Below are 21,726 nucleotides of genomic sequence, written 5' to 3'. Positions count from 1 at the left end.
GGAGAGAAGTGCATACTTAGCCCAAATTTTACCACTGGGTAGAAGACTGGGAGATACAGGCCCTGAGTTGCCTGCTGCTATTTAGTGAAGGACTGGAAGAATTATAGTCTGGATCTTCTGCTTCTGAGTGGAGAATGTGAAGTTGCTAGGTCTGGAGGGCTTTCTGCTACTGGGTGAAGGATTGGCAAACCTAGGATCTAGGTCTCCTTCTGCTACTAGGTGAAGAACAGGTTCATACCAGGCTGACTTATGCCACTAATGCAGTCAGAAGGTCTTCTTTTGCTGCCGGTGGATGTGGGATTAAAATTGGGTCAGCTTGCCTGAGTCCTGCATTGCCACTCCCATGGGTACATTGGACTTGCTGCTACCAGTAGCTGTGGGACAAAAAATGAACTGGTCTCTACAGGTTACCTTTATGCTATTGCTAGAAAAATATTGGCTACCTGCCAATGGATGTGGGGCAGAGATGGGTTGGCACCCATCCTTTTACTGACATTATTGGTCACTACTACCACTGGGTATGGGTCTTCCAATTAAGAACCTGCTAGTCACTTTGGTCAGAAAACATGAACTTTTCTTGTTCTCTCTCTCTCTTTATTTCCTTCTTCCTTCTTCTCCTTCTCCTCCTTATCTTCCTTCTTTCTTTCTTCTTCTTCTTCTTCTTCTTCTTCTTCTTCTTCTTCTTCTTCTTCTTCTTCTTCTTCTTCTTCTTCTTCTTCTTCTTCTTCTTCTTCTTCTTCTTCTTCCTTCTCCTTCTCCTCCTTCTCCTCCTTCTTCATCACTTTTCTTCTCCTTTTTGTATATGTTCATTGGCATTTCTGAATTGTAATTATCTTTCTTGGCTAGGCCTGGATTGAATATATAGGAAATAAAAAGAAAACAAAGAATTCATCATGATGCCTTTTTTCATATTCTGCGGTCCTTAGATAGTCCATGTTCTCACAGATTCCATTTATTTTTTCCATTGGATTAACTGAACTATTTCTGGAGTATATAATAGTACTTAGAATGGAGAAATAGAAAATATTGAGTTTATGTCATAATACCTCAGAAACAGAAGCCAAAAAGTCATTTAATATATCTTCTTGCCTTATGTAAATAAGGTTAAGATCTTATAGGGTTAAGATCTACTATATTGGATGTTAATGATATATGGCATGTGATGCAGCGTATGAGCAAAATTAGTGGGTTTTTGTTCCTCCTTAGTTAAAGCTAAAAATATTTTTCTGGGCTTCCCTGGTGGCGCAGTGGTTGAGAGTCCACCTGCCAATGCAGGGGACACGGGTTTGTGCCCCGGTCTGGGAAGATCCCACATGCCACAGAGTGGCTGGACCTGTGAGCCACGGCCGCTGATCCTGAGTGTCCAGAGCCTGTGCTCCACAATGGGAGAGGCCACAACAGTGAGAGGTCCACATACCACAAAAAAAAAAAAAAAAAAAATTTCTTAGCCAAATATTCTTAAAACAAAAGGTAATTCATATTACCTAAACTTTCTTCAAATTAATGTCTATAGTTTCCATAAATTTAAATACTTTACAAAGGAAAGGTAAAAATGCCTCACTTAAGCTAATATGATTTAATTATGTTAAAGGTATGCTCAGTCATTTTAATTTAAACATAATTTTAACAAAAATGTATTGATAATGTTAAACAGTAAAGGTGCTAAATGACAAAAATGCCATTTGAAGAAACATACAGACTAAGATAAAATTTTGCACCAGAATTTTAAGAGAAAAACTTACTAAATAACATGATCAATTATAGACATGGCAACTAAATACAGTATACTGTCTTTATTTCTTTTATATATCTACCTATCCATAAAAATGTCATTTTTTAGAACAAAAATAAAAATAAACTCTACCTCTTCATGTGAAACTTGTGCTTTTCTTTTTAAGACTAGAAGAGACTAAGATAAATACAATGTTGTGTCTTGGATTGGATTCTAATAGGCATTAGAAATTTTTAAAAAGTCATTGTTAGAAAAGTGAGGAAATTCAAATGAAGTCTTTAGTTTATTCAATTATGTCCTACTAATGTTAATTTCTTTGTTTAGCTAAGTGTACCATAATTATATAAGATGTTAATATATAACAAAAGATAGCTGGAGAGTATATAAGAACACTCTGGGCTGCATTTGCAACTCTTGAATTTCTAAAATTATTTCAAAATAAAAATGTAAACATTTATTAGGTCATTTATATAATTTATTTTCTATTTCAGACTTTATAAAAGAAAACAAACTAAGATTTTTATCATCTGAGTTCTAATGTAGTATTTTTCATTAGAAGGAAAGAACTGTTTTTTTTTAACAAGTTCTTAGGTTAAGTTGAGCTAGAGTGGCAAATTAGTGTCCATAGAAATCCTGAAGACAAAGGGAATCTGCTCCACTCAACAGCTTGTTTTCCACAGGCTTCCACAGGATGCTCATAAAAGACTCAAGGGAGGTCAGAGGACTTGATAGAGACACACTTAGTGGTGCTGTAAGGATTGCTAAGATTTGAGGATAGAGCTGAAGTAACTGTAGAAGTCCATGCATGTTCTAAGTCCATGCATGTTCTAGACCCTGAATGAATGAAAGATGAGCATAAAACTTATTGGTTCCACAAATTCTTCTCTCATAAGAAGCAAAAGAAAATTCCTGCTATTAAAGGAGGAAGCAACATTTTTGTGCCCCAGACTAGACCCTGCTCTCATATAAGGTGAAGATCAACTGCCACTAGAGGGAAAAAAGAAAACCCACCCTCATCCCAGTCCCTGACCCAATGCCAGGTGGAATGTTGGCTGTCACTCTTCCACAAACTATGATGATACTAGCAAAAGTCATATGATAGTGAGGGACCAGGTGCAGAAAATCTTTTCAAGGCCAATATCTTACAGTGATTCAAAACAAAAGTATGTTGCTTCTAGATGATGGTTTGGAAACTGGCTAATCACAAGAACCCACTGATATAAATCAGAGTTACACTGCTACAGGGTGAAGGGCAGGGAAGCCACCCATACCCTAGACCCTGTCCTGGGATACAGGCAGAGACTGGAACATGAGTATTTAGGAAGATTCATTTCTGAGATGCAGTGTTGCAGGACCTGCCTATGGCAGACTAGTGAAAGAGAGTGAAGAAATCCTTAGCCTTCATCATGAGACTTGCACCAATAAAATATCAAATTATCCAACTTATGTGTATTTGGCATCCAGAAAGTGAAGGAAAAACTATGAAGAAAATTTAAAAAGTTGAAGGGATAATAACTGTGGATTTTCAAAATTAATGAAAGACAACAAACCACAGATCTAAGAAACACAGAAAACCTGAAAGCAGAATGTAGAAATGAGAGTTCTTTCCCTAATTCTCATATTATTTTTTCTTTCCCTCTCAGTGTGTTCAGTTATGGGATTTTATTTTGCCGGGGAACATAATATTGAGATTGTGTTAATACTTAGATTCTGAACCCCAAATCACAATGATTTTGTCTTGCTACTTCATTTAAATAGATTAACTCACTCACCACCAGTATTTCTGTTGAATTTTTAATTTTTTTAATTTAATTATCTCTTGTTTCTCTCAGTTCTTCTAGGAGACTCATTAAAAATTTCTTGGGAATAATCATCATCTGTTAATTGCACAGTCAAAAGTGGATTTCTGTTGTTTTTATTTAGTTTGAGAATGCATAAAATCCTTGGATCATTTTTTCCCCTGAAGATTTAAAAGAAGTTTTTCCACTGTCTTGTAGCTTTGACAATTGTTCTGGAGAAGTCTAGGACCAGCTATAATTCTCTTAAGCTTTGATAAATAACATATTATTCCTGCCTTGCAGAACAAGACATATTTTCATGTATTTTTTGAAGCCAATTAACTTTACAGCATACAGCATGGGCTTAATTCTTCTGGATCTTTATACATTCAAGTCTTCTTTACTTTGAGAAAGACTTTCTTGTCTTTTGTTTTTTTTCTTGTTTGTTTGTTTTAATTATATCTCCATTTCCTTGTTCTGTTTCTTACTTTCAATTTAAGTTTTCTCTAGGTACTCCAATTATACAAATGTAGAGGATTGGAGTCTCTGATAATCTTGGATGTCTTGTGAACATGAATACTTACCTCTAGATGTGTTCATGTTACAGAAATTCACTTTTATTTTAAATAATTATTTTTCAGGTCTTTGTTACTACAGGTCAAACCTAATGTTGAATGATCAGTTTTATTCTCTATTTCTAGTCATGTAGCACAGCTGTTTAGACAATGAGCTATTTCTTTTTTGTAAATATTAATCATAACTGACATGATATTTTATATGAGGATCATTTTGAAAGAAAAACTTTCAGGAATTTGTCAAGGACTGTTTCAGGAGACATGGAACGATTCTGTGTGTATGGTAGCCTTAACTTCAAATCTGACAATAGGGAAAAAAAAAAACCTTATTTTCATAGGTAAAATAATCTAATTCCCCCTACCACCATAGTCAGAACATTTCCTGTACACTATGACTTTTCAGTGAGATTCCTCATTTAGTCTCATTTTCTCTTATTCTCAATTTCAGACTCAGGTCCATTCCTGTTACTAGTATATGCAGCTTTTCTTCATTATTGCAAACAAGTGATTTAGGAAGGTCACAGTAGACTCGGGTCTTCATCATGAGGAAGTGTGTGTTTTTCAGGCTCTGCCCAAGCTTTTCAGGTACAGTATTATTTAGCCAGGCTACCACTTTGCTTCCTCAGAACACTGTTGCCTTTTTTCTAATTATGATGTTTTGGATTTAGCTATCCTTACTTTTCATCAAAAATTGACTAATTTGAATAGTTATCTTTTTTTTCATGTTTCTGTATAAATTACATCCAGGAAGAAAAGAGAGAACTAGTAATTTTTGCAGTCTTGATCAAAATTACAAACTGAAAACTACTACCAGATTTGTTTTGATTTTTAACTCAAGAACAAAGAAAACTATCATAGTGAGCTAAATTGTCATCTAATTATTATTTTCTTAAAGACATTTAGAATATAATTGCCAATATATTATTCCATAAAATCTTTCAATTATTTGTAAATAGTTTGTATTGATAGGTCCTGCATACTGTTACCTTTTACATTTTTTTCTTTTTTTTCAGGTTAAAAAAGCAATCTAGAATCTCCTTGCTGAACTGTTCAGATAAACTCTGGATATAGACATGGAAACATGATTGAACTCTACTTTGTGCCAGACTATTGTTATTTCTAAAAATTCTTTTGAAGGATTACTTTATCAAAATAAATGAAAGTCTTAATAGGTCTCTTCTCCTCTTGATTGATGCATGAACATATAAGTTAATTTGACTAAATTCTATCTATACTTTAAGGCTGAACTCATTTTTTAAATAGTTTTTTTCCTATAAATCCATATCACTTTACCTAACGCATTCTAATGCCCAAAGTTCTGACACATTTACTCATGCAAATCTGAATTTGATTAATAATGTTTTAAAACATTTTCTCTATGACACAATTTAGGCCAAGAATTTGAGAATCTCATTACATTGAGAGACCCCTATTGCCTCAATCCCCCACTCCAGTCTTTCTGAGAGTCCTCTTTTCTAAGAGAAATGTGAAGGTGCTTTCAATAATGAAAGGATGTCTCAAATATGAGGTATCATTCTGATAATTAGAATCTTCTCCAGCACTGGATATTTTACAGAAATAAACTGTATCTACTCTCCATTTTTATTGCAGGAACATAAACAAGGAGATATATTCATATGACAAATATGTATTGGTTATTTCCTATGTGCAATTCACTGTGTTCAGCATTTAGGGTGTAATAGAGAGTAAAAACTTTCCTCTTTTCTCATATAATTTATCATTTGATGAGGAAAATAAACAATAATCAATCTCTTAATAATTATACATTTTTATTTGTGGGAAATTTAAAGAAAAAGGGAAAGCAGTAGGAGGGCATTAACACTGAGATTTGATTTAAGGGTAAGGATGTTTCACTGAAGAAGTTATATTTCTTTAGAATCATAAAAACGATTAGTTGTTAGCTAGGATAAGAAGGTAGTGGACAGGAGAAAAACATGCATTTTCTTACCCACATCTCAATACTTCATTTAATTACACATTGCTAAAAATATATATTCAGTATTGATTGATATTTATTGAAATAAAAAATGTAAGCAATCAATCTGTAACTTTGAACAGAGTTATTAGGTCATTAGCTTTCAATGATGATAAAACTGCAGCTAATTAGTGATTAATACTTGGTCATTCTTGTTCTCAGAGATGTTGAAATTAGATATTTGATGCAATAGAATACTTCTATTCCAAACTAATTAAAAGTCTTTCAAGTCATATCCCAGTAGCTTTGCTTTTGTTCAAACATCTTTTTACCTTCTCCTTGCCCTGAAAGCTGATGAATTGGTTCAGTAGATGGAGGTGAAAGGCTCCCAGGAGTGTGAGTCAGTAATGACTTTTGAAACTTCCCTGTCTGGGATCACAAAGCAATAAAAGAGGAAAGAGTGAAGCAGATGTAATATTTTATTTTATTTTCTATTCTTAGTCTGCAGTAATGTAGTCTTTATTTTTTTAGGAGAGGTTACTTTAAACATTACTCTGAGTAATTTATTTTATGTGTAGCTCCTTGTAAAATGTTGCCATTTTATATATTAGATTGTGTCATGTGCATTTTTCAGTATTTTTTCTTTTTACAATCCAGGCTAATAGCCATTGAAACTCTATCTATCTACCCTCCTCATCTATTGATATTTAGCTATCTATATCTTTCTATCATCTAACTATAAAAAAAGTATTTCCTTTGACTTCACAAAAGCATTTTGTGGATTCCCCCCCCCCAAAAAAGAGTTATAAATACAAAGTGCAATTAATAGAGATAAGTTTTATGTGTTGAGATATTTTAATAAAAATATGAATTTCATACCAAATAATAAACAATAGTCACTTGAGTATATATAGAGTTTATACTTAGCATAGTTATATTTTAGATATATATATAATTGTAATTCACAATCTGGGAGGATAATCAACATATATTTGATGAAGAATTAGAGAATGGCATTACTAAAATCTAATAATGAAAAAAACCCAAAAGAGCAAAAGATGTTAAAAACCAAATGTGATTGTCCTCCAATAAGATGTCATGGATTTTGGTATCATCCTTGGAAGAGTTAGAAATCAGTGAGGAATACACTAAAGACTGAGGAAATTCTAAATATACCTAAAAAAGATGAAAAATTGAAAACAATTTAGAAAATATAGCTACATGACAGATGAGATTGGACTGAAATGTGCAATTGATGTACTAAAGCATATTTATTATCTAAAGGGAAATATAATAAATTTTGTATCTCATGCTGTCACTGTCTCTTTAAAAAATCTGCATCCCAACATGTATTCAAAATATAAACAAGCAAATATAAATAAGACTATAATAATGCATGGTATATTATAAAATTTAAGTCCATTTAATCACCAGTATTATTTATGCTTCATATTTTTCAATAATAAAATTCTTAGCAATTCATTAATATTTCTTCTTATAGTTTTCTGAAATTTTAAAAACTTTTTATTACCAACATAAATTACCAGAAAAACTAGGAGAATATATACCACAATTATAATAAGCAATAACTTTTCTTATTATTCTTCCTACAATTTTATTTTACAGAAACATCATTTTGAGCATGCATTTTCTTCATAGTTATGTAAACACTTTTCTAAAATTAAAACAAAAGAGATTGCTAACAGTTTATAAATGAAACCAATTTATTTAAGAAATTAATAACCCTGGAAAATGACAAATATTCATGACTAAGATATTATGGAACTAATTTAATTTTTAAAAATTTTAAAACAACATCCCACTTTCACCCATGGACAGATCATCCAAAATGAAAATAAATAAGGAAACACAAGCTTTAAATGATACATTAAACAAGATGGACTTAATTGATATTTTTAGGACACTCCATCCAAAAACAACAGAATACACATTTTTCTCAAATGCTCATGGAACATTCTACAGGATACATCATATCTTGGGTCACAAATCAAGCCTTGGTAAATTTAAGAAAATTGAAATTTTATCAAGTATCTTTTCTGACCACAACGCCATGAGACTAGATATCAATTACAGGAAAAGATCTGTAAAAAATACAAACACATGGAGGCTAAACAATACACTACTTAATAATGAAGTGATCGCTGAAGAAATCAAAGAGGAAATTAAAAAATACCTAGAAACAAATGACAATGGAGACACAACGACCCAAAACCTATGGGATGCAGCAAAAGCAGTTCTAAGGGGGAAGTTTATAGTAATACAAGCCCACCTTAAGAAGCAGGAAACATCTCGAATAAACAACCTAACCTTGCACCTCAAGCAACTAGAGAAAGAAGAACAAAAAAAACCCAAAGCTAGCAGAAGGAAAGAAATCATAAAAATCAGATTAAAATAAATGAAAAAGAAATGAAGGAAACAATAGCAAAGATCAATAAAACTAAAAGCTGGTTCTTTGAGAAGATAAACAAAATAGATAAACCACTAGCTACACTCATCAAGAAAAAAAGGGAGAAGACTCAAATCAATAGAATTAGAAATGAAAAAGGAGAAGTAACAACTGACACTGCAGAAATATAAAAGATCATGAGAGATTACTAAAAGCAACTCTACACCAATAAAATGGACAATCTGGAAGAAATGGACAAATTCTTAGAAATGCACAACATGCCAAGACTGAATCAGGAAGAAATAGAAAATATGAACAGACCAATCACAAGCACTGAAATTGAAACTGTGATTAAAAATCTTCCAACAAACAAAAGTCCAGGACCAGATGGCTTCACAGGCGAATTCTATCAAACATTTAGAGAAGAGATAACACCTATCCTTCTCAAACTCTTCCAAAATACAGCAGAGGGAGGAACACTCCCAAATTCCTTCTATGAGGCCACCATCACCTTGATACCAAAACCAGACAAGGATGTCACAAAGAAAGAAAACTACAGGCCAATATCACTGATGAACATAGATGCAAAAATCCTCAACAAAATACTAGCAAACAGAATCCAACAGCACATTAAAAGGATCATACACCATGATCAAGTGGGGCTTATTCCAGGAATGCAAGGATTCTTCAATATACACAAATCTATCAATGTGATAAACCATAAAACAAATTGAAAGAGAAAAACCATATGATCATCTCAATAGATGCAGAGAAAGCTTTTGACAAAATTCAACACCTATTTATGATAAAAATCCTGCAGAAAGTAGGCATAGAGGGAAATTTCCTCAACATAATAAAGGCCATATATGACAAGCCCACAGCCAACATCATCCTCAATGGTGAAAAACTGAAAGCATTTCCACTAAGACAAGGAGCAAGACAAGGTTGCCCACTCTCACCACTCTTATTCAACATAGTTTTGGAAGTTTTAGCCACAGCAATCAGAGAAGAAAAGGAAATAAAAGGAATCCAAATCAGAAAAGAAGAAGTAAAGCTGTCACTGTTTGCAGATGACATGATACTATACATAGAGAATCCTAAACATGCTACCAGAAAACTACTAGAGCTAATCAATGAATTTGGTAAAGTAACAGGATACAAAATTAATGCACAGAAATCTCTGGCATTCCTATATACTAATGATGAAAAATCTGAAAGTGAAATCAAGAAAACACTCCCATTTACCATTGCAACCAAAAGAATAAAATATCTAGGAATAAACCTACCTAAGGAGACAAAAGACCTGTATGCAGAAAATTATAAGATACTGATGAAAGAAATTAAAGATGACACAAACAGATGGAGAGATATACCATGTTCTTGGATTGGAAGAATCAACATTGTGAAAATGACTCTACTACCCAAAGCAATCTATAGATTCAATGCAATCCCTATCAAACTATCACTGGCATTTTTCACAGAACTAGAACAAAAAATTTCACAATTTGTATGGAAACACAGAAGAACCCGAATAGTGAAAGCAATCTTGAAAACGAAAAAAGGAGCTGGAGAAATCAGGCTCCCTGACTTCAGACTATACTACAAAGCTACAGTAATCAAGACAGTGCGGTACTGGCACAAAAACAGAAAGATAGATCAATGGAACAGGTTAGAAAGCTCAGAATTAAACCCACGCACATATGGACACCTTATCTTTGATAAAGGTGGCAGGAATGTACAGTGGAGAAAGGACAGCCTCTTCAATAAGTGGTGCTGGGAAAACTGGACAGACACATGTAAAAGTATGAGATTAGATCACTCCCTAACACCATACACAAAAATAAGCTCAAAATGGATTAAAGACCTAAATGTAAGGCCAGAAACTATCAAACTCTTAGAGGAAAACATAGGAAGAACACTCTATGACATAAATCACAGCAAGATGCTTTCTGACCCACCTCCTAGAGTAATGGAAATAAAAACAAAAATAAACAAATGGGACCTAATGAAACTTCAAAGCTTTTGCACAGCAAAGGAAACCATAAACAAGATGAAAAGACAACCCTAAGAATGGGATAAAATATTTGCAAATGAAGCAACTGACAAAGGATTAATCTTCAAAATTTACAAGCAGCTCATGCAGCTCAATAACAAAAAAACAAACAAACCAATCCTAAAATGGGCAGAAGACCTAAATAGACATTTCTCCAATGAAGATATACAGACTGCCAACAAAAACATGAAAGAATGCTCAACATCCTTAATCATTAGAGAAATGCAAATCAAAACTACAATGAGATATCATCTCACACCAGTCAGAATGGCCATCATCAAAAAATCTAGAAACAATAAATGCTGGAGAGGGTGTGGAGAAAAGGGAACACTCTTGCACTGCTGGTGGGAATGTGAATTGGTTCAGTCACTATGGAGAACAGTATGGAGGTTCCTTAAAAAACTACAAATAGAACTACAATATGACCCAGCAATCCCACTACTGGGCATATACCCTGAGAAAACCAAAATTCAAAAAGAGTCATGTACCAAAATGTTCATTGCAGCTCTATTTACAATAGCCCAGAGATGGAAACAACCTAAGTGCCCATCATCGGATGAATGGATAAAGAAGATGTGGCACATATATACAATGGAATGTTACTCAGCCATAAAAAGAAACGAAATTGAGCTATTTGTAATGAGGTGGATAGACCTAGAGTCTGTCATACAGGGTGAAGTAAGTCAGAAAGAAAAAGACAAATACCGTATGCTAACACATATATATGGAATTTAAGAAAAAAAATGTCATGAAGAACCTAGGTGTAAGACAGTAATAAAGACACAGACCTACTGAAGAACAGACTTGAGGATATGGGGAGGGGGAAGGATGAGCTGTGACAGGGCAAGAGAGTCATGGACATATACACACTAACAAACGTAAGGTAGATAGCTAGTGGGAAACAGCCACATGGCACAGGGATATTGGCTCGGTGCTTTGTGACCGCCTGGAGGGGTGGGATAGGGAGGGTGGGAGGGAGGGAGACGCAAGAGGGAAGAGATATGGGAACATATGTATATGTATAACTGATTCACTTTGTTTTAAAGCAGAAACTAACACACCATTGTAAAGCAATTATACCCCAATAAAGATGTTAAAAAAAATTAAACAACTCATAAATGGATACAATAGATATTATCTGAGTATCTAAGAAATCAGGAAGATATTTTGCAACACATGGGATAAGGCAAGAATGTTTCTAACTAAAATATAAGGTCGTATTTATTTTTGGATAAATGGAAACACCAGACTGGATGAAATAAAAAGACAGTGTTGATAAACATGTGGAGCATACTGTTTCCTCATATGTTCCTATTGAGAGTGTGAATTACCATGATCAATTTTAAACTGCTTGCCATTTATCTACTAAAGGTGAATATGTGAGATTCTATAGTATAATAATTCCACTCATAGATTTACCTAATACAAATAGATGTATAAATAAAAATACAAAAGAAACATATTTGAATGTTAATAACAATACTTTTACAATAGTCACAAACTGGAAAATTCTCAAATGCTCATGTACAGTAAAATGAATATAAATATTCTATGTGTTCACACAATGCAATAATATATAGCAAAGAGGAAAGAAAGGATTAACACAAAGCAGAACAATATGATTACATTTTATAAACATAACTGTATGAAAGAAGCTAAATGAAAAATATTGAAGATTATCACATATATAAAGTTGATTCAACAAAATTAATCTGTATAATTAAAGATCAAGATAGTTGTTATCTTTGGGTTATGGGTGATAATAATTGGAAGAGTATACAGAAGGTCTTCTGGGATATTGAAACTTAGTTTCTTGATCTGGATACAGGTTTTTGATAGTGCTCACTTAGGGAATTTTGAATTGAGATATATATATATATATATATATATATATATATATATATATATATATATGAAGATTTCTTTACCTGTTCATCCATCCATGACACTTAGGTTGTTTTCATATCTTTGTTATTGTAAATAATGCTGTAATGAACATGGGAGAGCATATGTTTTTTCAAGTTAGTTTTTACTTTTTTTCTCAGATACATACCCAGATGTAGAATATCTAGATCATATGATAGATCTATTTTGAAATTTTTTAGGAGCCACCATACTGTTTTTCATAGTGATTGCACTAATTTACATTCCTGCCAACAGTGCACAAGAGTTCCCTTTTCTCCATATTCTCCCCAAAACTTGATATTTCTGTATTTTTGACTATAGCTATTCTAACAGGTGTGAGGTAATGTTTTATTGTGGTTTTGATTTGCATTTACCTGATGATTAATATCATTGAGCATTTTTTCAAGTAATTGTTGGTTTTCTGTACATCTTTGGAAAAATGTCTATTTAAATCATCTGCCCATGATTTAACTGGGTTGTTTTTTGTTTTTGTTTTTTTGTTTTTGTTTTCATTTTTGCTTTTGAGTTGTATGAGTTCTTTATATATTTTGGATATTAACCCCTTGTCAGATATACAATTTGAAAATATTTTCTCCCATTCAGTAGGTTGCATTTCCATTTTGTTGATGGTTTCCTGTGTTGTGCAGAAGCTTCTTAGTTTGATATAGGTCCTCTTTTTATTTTTACTTTTATTGCCTTTGTTTCTGGTGTCATATTAAAAACAAAACAAACAAAAAAAGCAACAACAAAAATAAAACATTGTCAAGACCTATGTCAAGCAATTTACCACCTGTGTTTTCTTCTAAGAGTTTTATAGTTTCAGGTCTTACATTTAAACCTTTAATCCATTTTCAGTTAATTTTTATGTATTGTGAAAGATAGTGGTTCAGATTCACTGTTTTGCTTGTGGTTGTCCAGTTTTCCCACACAATTTATTCAAGAGACTATCCTTTCTCCATTGTATCTTCTTAGCTCCTTTGTCATAAATTAATTCACCATATATGGGTGGGTTTATTTCTGGGCTCTCTATCCTGATCCATTGATCCATGTGTCTGTTTTTGCGCCAATACCATACTTTTTAAATTATAATAACTTTGTAATATAGTTTGAAGTCAGGGAGCATGAGCCCCCCAGCTTCAAGATTACTTTGGCTATTGAGATGTTATGTGGTTCCATATAAATTTTAGGATCATTTGCCCTACTTCTTTGAAAAATGCCATTGGTATTTTGATTGGGATTGCATTGACTCTGCATATTGCTTTGATAAGAAAACAAAGATAAGAAAAACAAGTTCTCGGTGGAGACTTCAGAATTTCTATTTGGAGTTTCCTGAAAGTAACACCCTAGTTGAAAAGACTTGTTTTAAAGCTGCCTCTTTCTATATACTGTCTTTTTATTAGGAGTAGCTTTGGAGAGACTGAAAGAAATTATGTTATGCTAAAATATTTCTAACAAGCCCCTTGACAAAACTAATGAGACCTGTTTGTGCATTTTAAAAGCTCTTATTTAAAAAAAAAGTGTTTTGAAAAATAATACAGCATTGTAAAATGTTAGAATAAAAAACCTCCATATAACATCAGTTGACATATATTTATAATTTAAAAATATGGCAAAGGCAACCAATTCTCAGAAGACACTCAGGAACTTCTGTTTTCCTATAATTTGATTATTTGCTTTAGTATCAAATGTCAAATACTCCTGGCCAGAGCCTTTCCTAGTATTTACACTAGCAAGGGTAAAGTTGGGAACTTCTAACTATGATATAAAAATGGAAGCTACCTCTCTAAAAAATAAAGACTTGAGGTCAGTACAGTATGACCTTGTAGTACCCAGTAGATCAACAAATGTAGGTGATGATCAATTCTGATCATCTCAGAAGACACAGAAACAGTTCTGTAGGTAACTACCAATTGACTTTAGAGGCTTCTAGGAAATCTTTACTCAGGGGGATTCTGGAAATGCTGGAGGACATGAAGTGTAGCTGGTCCACCTGGCTGCTCAGTTCTCCATATTCTATGAATAGCCTAAATGTTAATGAGCATTCCTTGATGACTGGCTGAGGGGGAAACAACACAATTTTCTTCCATGGACACATTGCTAGAGGCTAACCCACCCTGGGACAGAAATCTGATGTCAGCTGAATCAGCTGAAACTTTAGATGAAGCATTTACTCATATATAATTTCCTAACTGTGACCATATGTCCAAAATGTATGATTTGAGTTCCAAATTACCAATATTGTTACAAAGGCAACATTAATCAAAATACCAATGATTTTTGGCCTAGTGTAATCACAATTTTAGGTTAAATATTAATGATTTTTTATCTAATCCAACTCATGATTGTACAGATACAGTGTTTGGCTGTCACAGCCAGCCTGAAAATCTGGCTCATGAACTGTATAAAATAGGATTACCTTACATCCCTATGCTTGTCTCTGGGGTTACCTGGAAGTCAGCTAAAGACTTTTGTCTATGATAAAGATGAGATGAGGTAGCTAGTAATTTTTAATGTGTTTTTTAAAGTTTGAAACTCCTCTGGCAGAACCCAGGACCATTGTCTAGAACTGTGTAGATGAGTGGCTGACATATGGCAGCTTGGTTTCCCTACATAATCTGGAGTTCATTGAAACAAACAAATGAAAAACCCTAAAAACTTCTGCTGGAGTTCTCTTAAAATGAAGATCTACCTGCATATCTTGATAGATCATAATCCAGAGATAAAGCCTATCCTGTGAAACTTAGAAAGGACCTGGGAGCTGCACTTGGATGTTTCTTGGGACTCATGTGCTTCCATGCATTTTATTTCTCTGACTGGACTCTATCTTCTATCTTAGAATCTTAAATGTCTATTATCTGTGGAATCTTGTAAGTGCTTTCTGTTACCCTATCTGTGCAACCTTCGCTTTAACTAACTGGTTAAAGTAAATATTTCACATAATGAAATGGATACATATGGTTCTATGTCTATTCCTTTTTGGCAAACTTTGTCCTGCAGAGTTTCATTCATAAATTCATATGAATTATCTTAGGTCGAAAAAATCACAGTAGTAGCAGTCTACATATGCAAAACATTTTATATTTACAGTAGGTCACGTTTTACCATCAAAAAGCTCTGCAAAAACTGATGCCAATTCTTTCCTTGCTATAGGTTAAGGGTAGTGGGTGACGTTAGGTCCCTTCTCATTTTCATCAATTTCCAAACAAATTCAAAATACACATATAGGGTCTAAACAAAACACCAGACCAAGTCTCTAGCCTCCCATTTCATCTAGATTGTTGCTTCTAAGCCTCCTGCAATGCAGAATTATTGCAACTCCATAAGTAGGAAAATTGCAATTTTCCTGCAAAAGGCTAAGATTCAGGGAATTTAGGTGAATTTCCTAAAGTTCTCAAAGAAGTTTTCCAAACTCAGGTCTTCCGTATGCAACTTATACAATGAAGATTTTCTAATAACGGTTTGTAATAAAAGTTTTAGTGACTTTAGAGTTATATTAAACTGCTATTCATGTTTAAAACTCAAACACTGGATTACTTGCATTTGATGAATACCATCATTTATAACAGAAAGCTTTATTAACTAAAGATGGTAACCCGATGTCAGACATCATATTTGATAATTTAATGATCCTTTTATTTTTTTAATTAATTAATTTATTTATTTTTGGCTGTGTTGGGTCTTACGGGGGCTTTCTCTAGTTGCAGTGAATGGGCTTCTCATTGCGGTTGTTGAGAAACATCAGCTCTAGGCGCATGGGCTTCAGTAGTTGTGGAACTCAGGCTCGGTAGTTGTGGCTCATAGGCTCTAGAGCACAGGCTCAGTAGTTGTGGCACATGGGCTTAGCTGCTTTGCGGCAAGTGGGATGTTCCCAGACCAGGGCTTGAACCCGTGTCCCCTGCATTGGCAGGCAGATTCCCAACCACTGCACCACCAGGGAAGTCCCAGATCCTTTTTTTATAATAGTTTAATTTATGGATCCTGGGTTTAACTTGAGCTGACAGAAAGTTGGACCTCATTTTGTTTTCAATATATCCCATCTACTAAAGTCTGATTGTTCATTTTCCTGAATGTTACAGTGTAATTGGTTTTATTTTATTTTTCTATGATGTGAAATGATAGCCCAGGTGTAAAATCAAACAAGACACATAATACTAAAAATTAAATTGGTCTTTGTCTATTAAGGAAAACTCAGGTACAGGCACGAAAATAATGCCAGTACTGTTGCAAATATTCTTAGCTTTTAATATACTCCACCGTACATGGCAGAAGTTTTTGAGGAGACACTAGACTGACAGGTTAATTATAGAAGATGTAAAACTATATGTACAGGTAGCAAATCAAATGAGTATTCATTCACTTGACACTTCACCAGAAAACAGCAGACAACTTTTATTTGAAACCATTTGAGGATACAGATCATATAATGCATGACATTTAAAATTCCCATAACAAATGCATAGTGAGGCTGCCAGCAAGATTACTGATTCACATTCAAACAAAAATTTATGGGAAAAAACACCCACCTTTATTCACTTCAAAGTAAGTGAATTATTCTATTAGGATGTGCTGTACTATAGTATGCTGCACGATATCCTTCAAGTTGAAAGAGATCATCTTCAAGTTTTACCATTACCACACTGATGCCTTGACATAACTGGAAAGTTATATTCCATCCTTTGTCATTTTGCACCAAAGAGATGCATATATTGACAAGGAATTTCTTGATCCATTGTATTTGGACCAAGGAAAATATTTGTTTCATCTACATTTATACAGAAGAGTTCACCTTGCTTTGAAGCCAGTTTGAACTTTTGAAAGTAAACGTAAGTGATTCCTGTCAGAACAAATCTATCTTGAAAAGATAAAACTTCCAGAAGACAGTTACATCAATATGACTCTGATTTTCACGAATGCCATGTAATACCCTCAACTACGTTGTTTATGGGTCTGGCTAGACCTGGCCTTGATATTTCATGTTATTTTGACTATGAATGAGTCTTAAAGAAGTATGAGACATATTTCACAAGAGTAAGAATGGTTCTGTTCATCTTAGCCAAAATTATTTCTCCCCACTGTTGTACCATATGGTCTGTGAAGATTGTCTATTTGGCTACTGCTATTAGCCCTAGAAATAGCCTCTTTTCAGTAGTGAAATTATTCCTGTATGAAAGGAACTTGCAGGGCACTTTGGGAACACACTTGGGAACACCAAAATCCACTTTGGGATCCAAGTGGATCTATATCACCCTAAGAAACTTTTATTAGTATGAGATTGCTTTCAAGTTTTTTGATAAATCCACAAATGGGATACATGAATGCATTCTAATATGGGATCCTTGGCAGAAATATGGTTTGAATATTCTTTTCCTTTACTATATAGCTTAATTCTGGATTATAGATCTATATAATTTTCATTGGAGAAAAAAATATAACAACTTCTCAACTCTGGTGTTTGCCTAACTTCCAAAGCTATCAATGACTATTCATTGAGGACTTACCTTATTCCAGGCCCTTTTCTAATAAAGGTACATGAATTTATTCATATTTTTTCTGGACATTTCTATATAAGTCAATTTATTATAATTTTATCATTGAAGAAATTAAGGTTCAGCTAAGTTTAATTCATTTATTCAAACAATATTTGAGTGCCTACCAAAGGTGGATTTATTGAGAAGTTAACAAAGACTATGCCTCATTGTTGTTCACTGGTAAGGACCTCTTCCAATGCTCTGAAAACAGCCCTATGATTATGTTCATATGGTTCTACCTCATTTAGCATTTGCAATGTTTTATTATTTTTCTTATAGATGGTTCCCAATTTATATAAGCTTCACTTGGCACAAAATTTGCATTCAATCCTGATAATTGTATACAAATTTTCAGTCACTTTCCTAGATACATGAGATACCTCAGTAAACAGATAAAGTTCTTACATTCTGGAATGGTTAACAGAAAATAGCCCATAATCATAACAAATTAGAAAATGGTGCAGTATGATAGGTGATAAATGGTGCCAAAAAAAGAATAAAGTTGAAGAGAATTCAGGAGTTGATCAGTAAACTGGAGTAGGGAAAATAAGTGGTTGCAATTAAAATAATACATTAAGTGTAATAATAACTGTAATACATTAAGTGTAATAATACATTAAATATATTAAGTAGTTGCAATTAAAATAATACATTAATAGGCCCATGTATTATTGTATACAATAATACATGGGCCTATTAAGCAGATTAGCTTTGATCAAAGACTAGAAAGAAGTCAGAGAGTTTGCTATGTGAATGTCTAGTGGAATTTTGGGCAAAGCCCTAATGCCTCCCTCAAATTCATACAGCTGGGAAATGAAGGTTGTAATACAAATACGGTATTCTGGTTTCAGAGCTTGTCTTTATCACTATACTACACCATATCTACATTGACAAATTGAGTGAAAAAGTCAGTTGATAAATGTTTAGAAAACCCAAAACTAAAGGAAATCAAGTGGCATTAAATATAAGCTCTGTTCTCAAATAATTGATAATATCATCAAGAAAAAACATATACATGTAGATGCATGATTTTGGAAGAGACATAGTCTCATTGTCCAATAATTCCTGATATTGGATCTTAGAGATTGTGCCCAACATGTTGCAGAAATCTTCCTGGAAGAGCTGTATCTAGAGATTAACTTTGAAGGATCAATAGGTGAATGAAAGGACTTTTTAAACAAGGAGAGGTGATAAATTATGATACTGATACCCTGGTGTCCAAGTTGGCCCCTTTGTCCAGAGTTGTATTGTCATTCTTTTAAACCTTCTAAAGATGTTAAAAATATTTTTGTCTCCTACGTGTTAGGGAATGCCTGAGGCAAGGAAGGTATTATGAATCTCAGTTTACCATGTCAGCAATCATCCAAATTTGGAGTAGACACAATTTGGCACATATGTGATTATGAATCAGTCTAATTTATGTTAAAATGGAAAGGGCATGACTGCTGGATCCAGTGAACTATTTCATTGCATCTGGGCACCATCACACTGAAGATGCACATGTGTGTGTGTGTGTGTGTTTGACACGTTACTTCAGTTCATAGCATATGCTCTGGTCTTTTGAATTCAGTAATAAAACACACAAGACATAAACCATTACAAACAGATTTCTGCTAAGCATTCTATATGAAAATTACAGAGTTTCTTCTGAGTAGTAACAAAATGATAATAATGCTAACAACGCAATACTTATTCAAAATAAAATTAAATTTTTTATACTTAATCAGTAAATCTATAAATACATCAAATTCATTGTGCATGCAGTAGTAGAATTCAGTCTTTAAAGGATCCTTACTATGCTTTATCAACAAATAAAACAAGTTTTATCTGCTTTATAAAATGAGATAGCCTCCATCCTGTAGTGTCCACCAAGGATCTCCACATCCTGCTATCTACACTGTTGTATAGTGCAGTGTTATAACTCATACATAATTTCTGTCTACCTATCCACTGGGGAACATTTAGAAATATATGGAAACAACTTTTATTGTCTCAGCTTGGGGGAGAGGCTGCTACAGTAGTGCCTAGAGCCAGGAATGATGCCAAACATCATACAATGGATCAAATGGCCTCTCATAACAAAGAATTATTTAGACGAAAGTTGTCAGTGCTGAGGTTGAAAATCACTGTTGTTCCTTTTGACATTGTGTAGGGTTGACCTGTGTAATGAATTATATATTGTGGAAATGATGGTGTGTGGCTAATAAGCCTAAGTCATAGACAATATCATGGCTCCTCCTGCATTGCCTTATCTGGGGAAAGCTAGTTGCTGTGTTATGAAGACACTCACATAGACAGGTCTATGTGACGAGGCACATAGGATTTTTGCAAGATGTAATTGATCCACCTTGGATGCAAATCCCTCAGCTCCAGTGAAGCCTTCAGATGACTGCATCCCTAGCCGTCCAGACCACAAACTCCTCGTGAGAGTCCTTGAGCTGTAACTGTTGAACTGTGCTATCTCTTAATATTTCTTAATCTCAGAAATGTGAAGTAGTAAATATTTGTTGCTTTTAGCCACTAAGGCTTGGGGATAATATGTTAGGCAAAAATAGATAACAAACAAACAAATAAATAAATAAAGTTTTCATATAAGTATTATGGTTATTAGAGCCAAGTACAATTGCATATTCCACTATAAAATTAGATTAGGTTTCAGCCTTCCCTTTGAGTGTAAGAAGAAATGTTTTTCTTTCTCCCCATCAGCTGCTCAGTTAGTCAGTTCTTTAAATCCTTTCTATCCAAAATGTGTCTCACAACACAGAACACTGGCATCACTTGGGAGCTTGTTACAAATGCAAAATCTCAGACAATATTCCAGAAGTACTTAATCCAAATTTGGATATTTACAAGATCCCCAGGTTATTCAAAGTCCTTTAAAATTTGAGTACTGTCTAAAAAGGCTAGAAAAAGGAGTAAAGTAAGAAACTCCACTAGTTTTTGCTATCTGTTAATAGCTTTTGTATGTAGAAATTGAAAAGCAGCACAAATGCATGAAGTGATACTCTATATTGATAACATAGGTTGTTCATTCTTAGGAATTTGTGTACCCTTAAAAAATAATGGAGATTTAGATAATTGAATAAGAATTCTTTAGTAATAGCATTAGATGAATTGTTTTTTGTTTTGCTTTGTTTTGTTTTGTGGCTGAATGTCTCCTAAGCCTTTAGGTCAAATATATTGTATTTGTTGTTTGTTTCTTCACAAATGAAACTCAGACCTCTGGTATATATAATTTGTATATGTCTTCACTGTATGTAATGACATTAAAATCAGCTCTATTGCAGAAATAGAGGTTCATTCCTTAAAGCAGAGAACTTTTTAAAATGCCAGTTAATTTCAGAAACTTGTCAGTTCCAGCCCTTAAAGGGTCTTGGTAGATTGGCTCTGTCCTGTCAAAATCTTAACAATTTCTTCTTAGTAACAGAAGTGAAATTTCCTTGTATCTAGAAATAAAACTAAGCTTCTAAAAGAGGTACTAAATTGGGAAATATGTTTTAAGTAAAATTCTATCCTTGTTTCTGACACAGATACCTTCATTATCATTTGATATAGTTAACCATTTCCTTTTTCTTACATTTCTAAATACAAACTTGTTGCCTGTCATCTTTTTTCAATCTACTGTGCTGGATTTTCCTCATCTACTGAACCTCACATGTTGGACTGAGGCCTTGCCATCTTTTTATCTTTCCTGTATGATTTATCCTAGATAATTACTCTCTACATGCTCATTACTTTCTCCTATCTCCCCTGGTCTCCATCCCACACCTCTCCTCCAGGCTTCTGATTCATATTATCTAATTGCCTCTATC

The sequence above is a fragment of the Tursiops truncatus genome, chromosome 8, assembly GCF_011762595.2.
Source record: "Tursiops truncatus isolate mTurTru1 chromosome 8, mTurTru1.mat.Y, whole genome shotgun sequence".
NCBI classification, from domain to species: domain Eukaryota; kingdom Metazoa; phylum Chordata; class Mammalia; order Artiodactyla; family Delphinidae; genus Tursiops; species Tursiops truncatus.
This window is presented reverse-complemented; position numbering follows the sequence as displayed.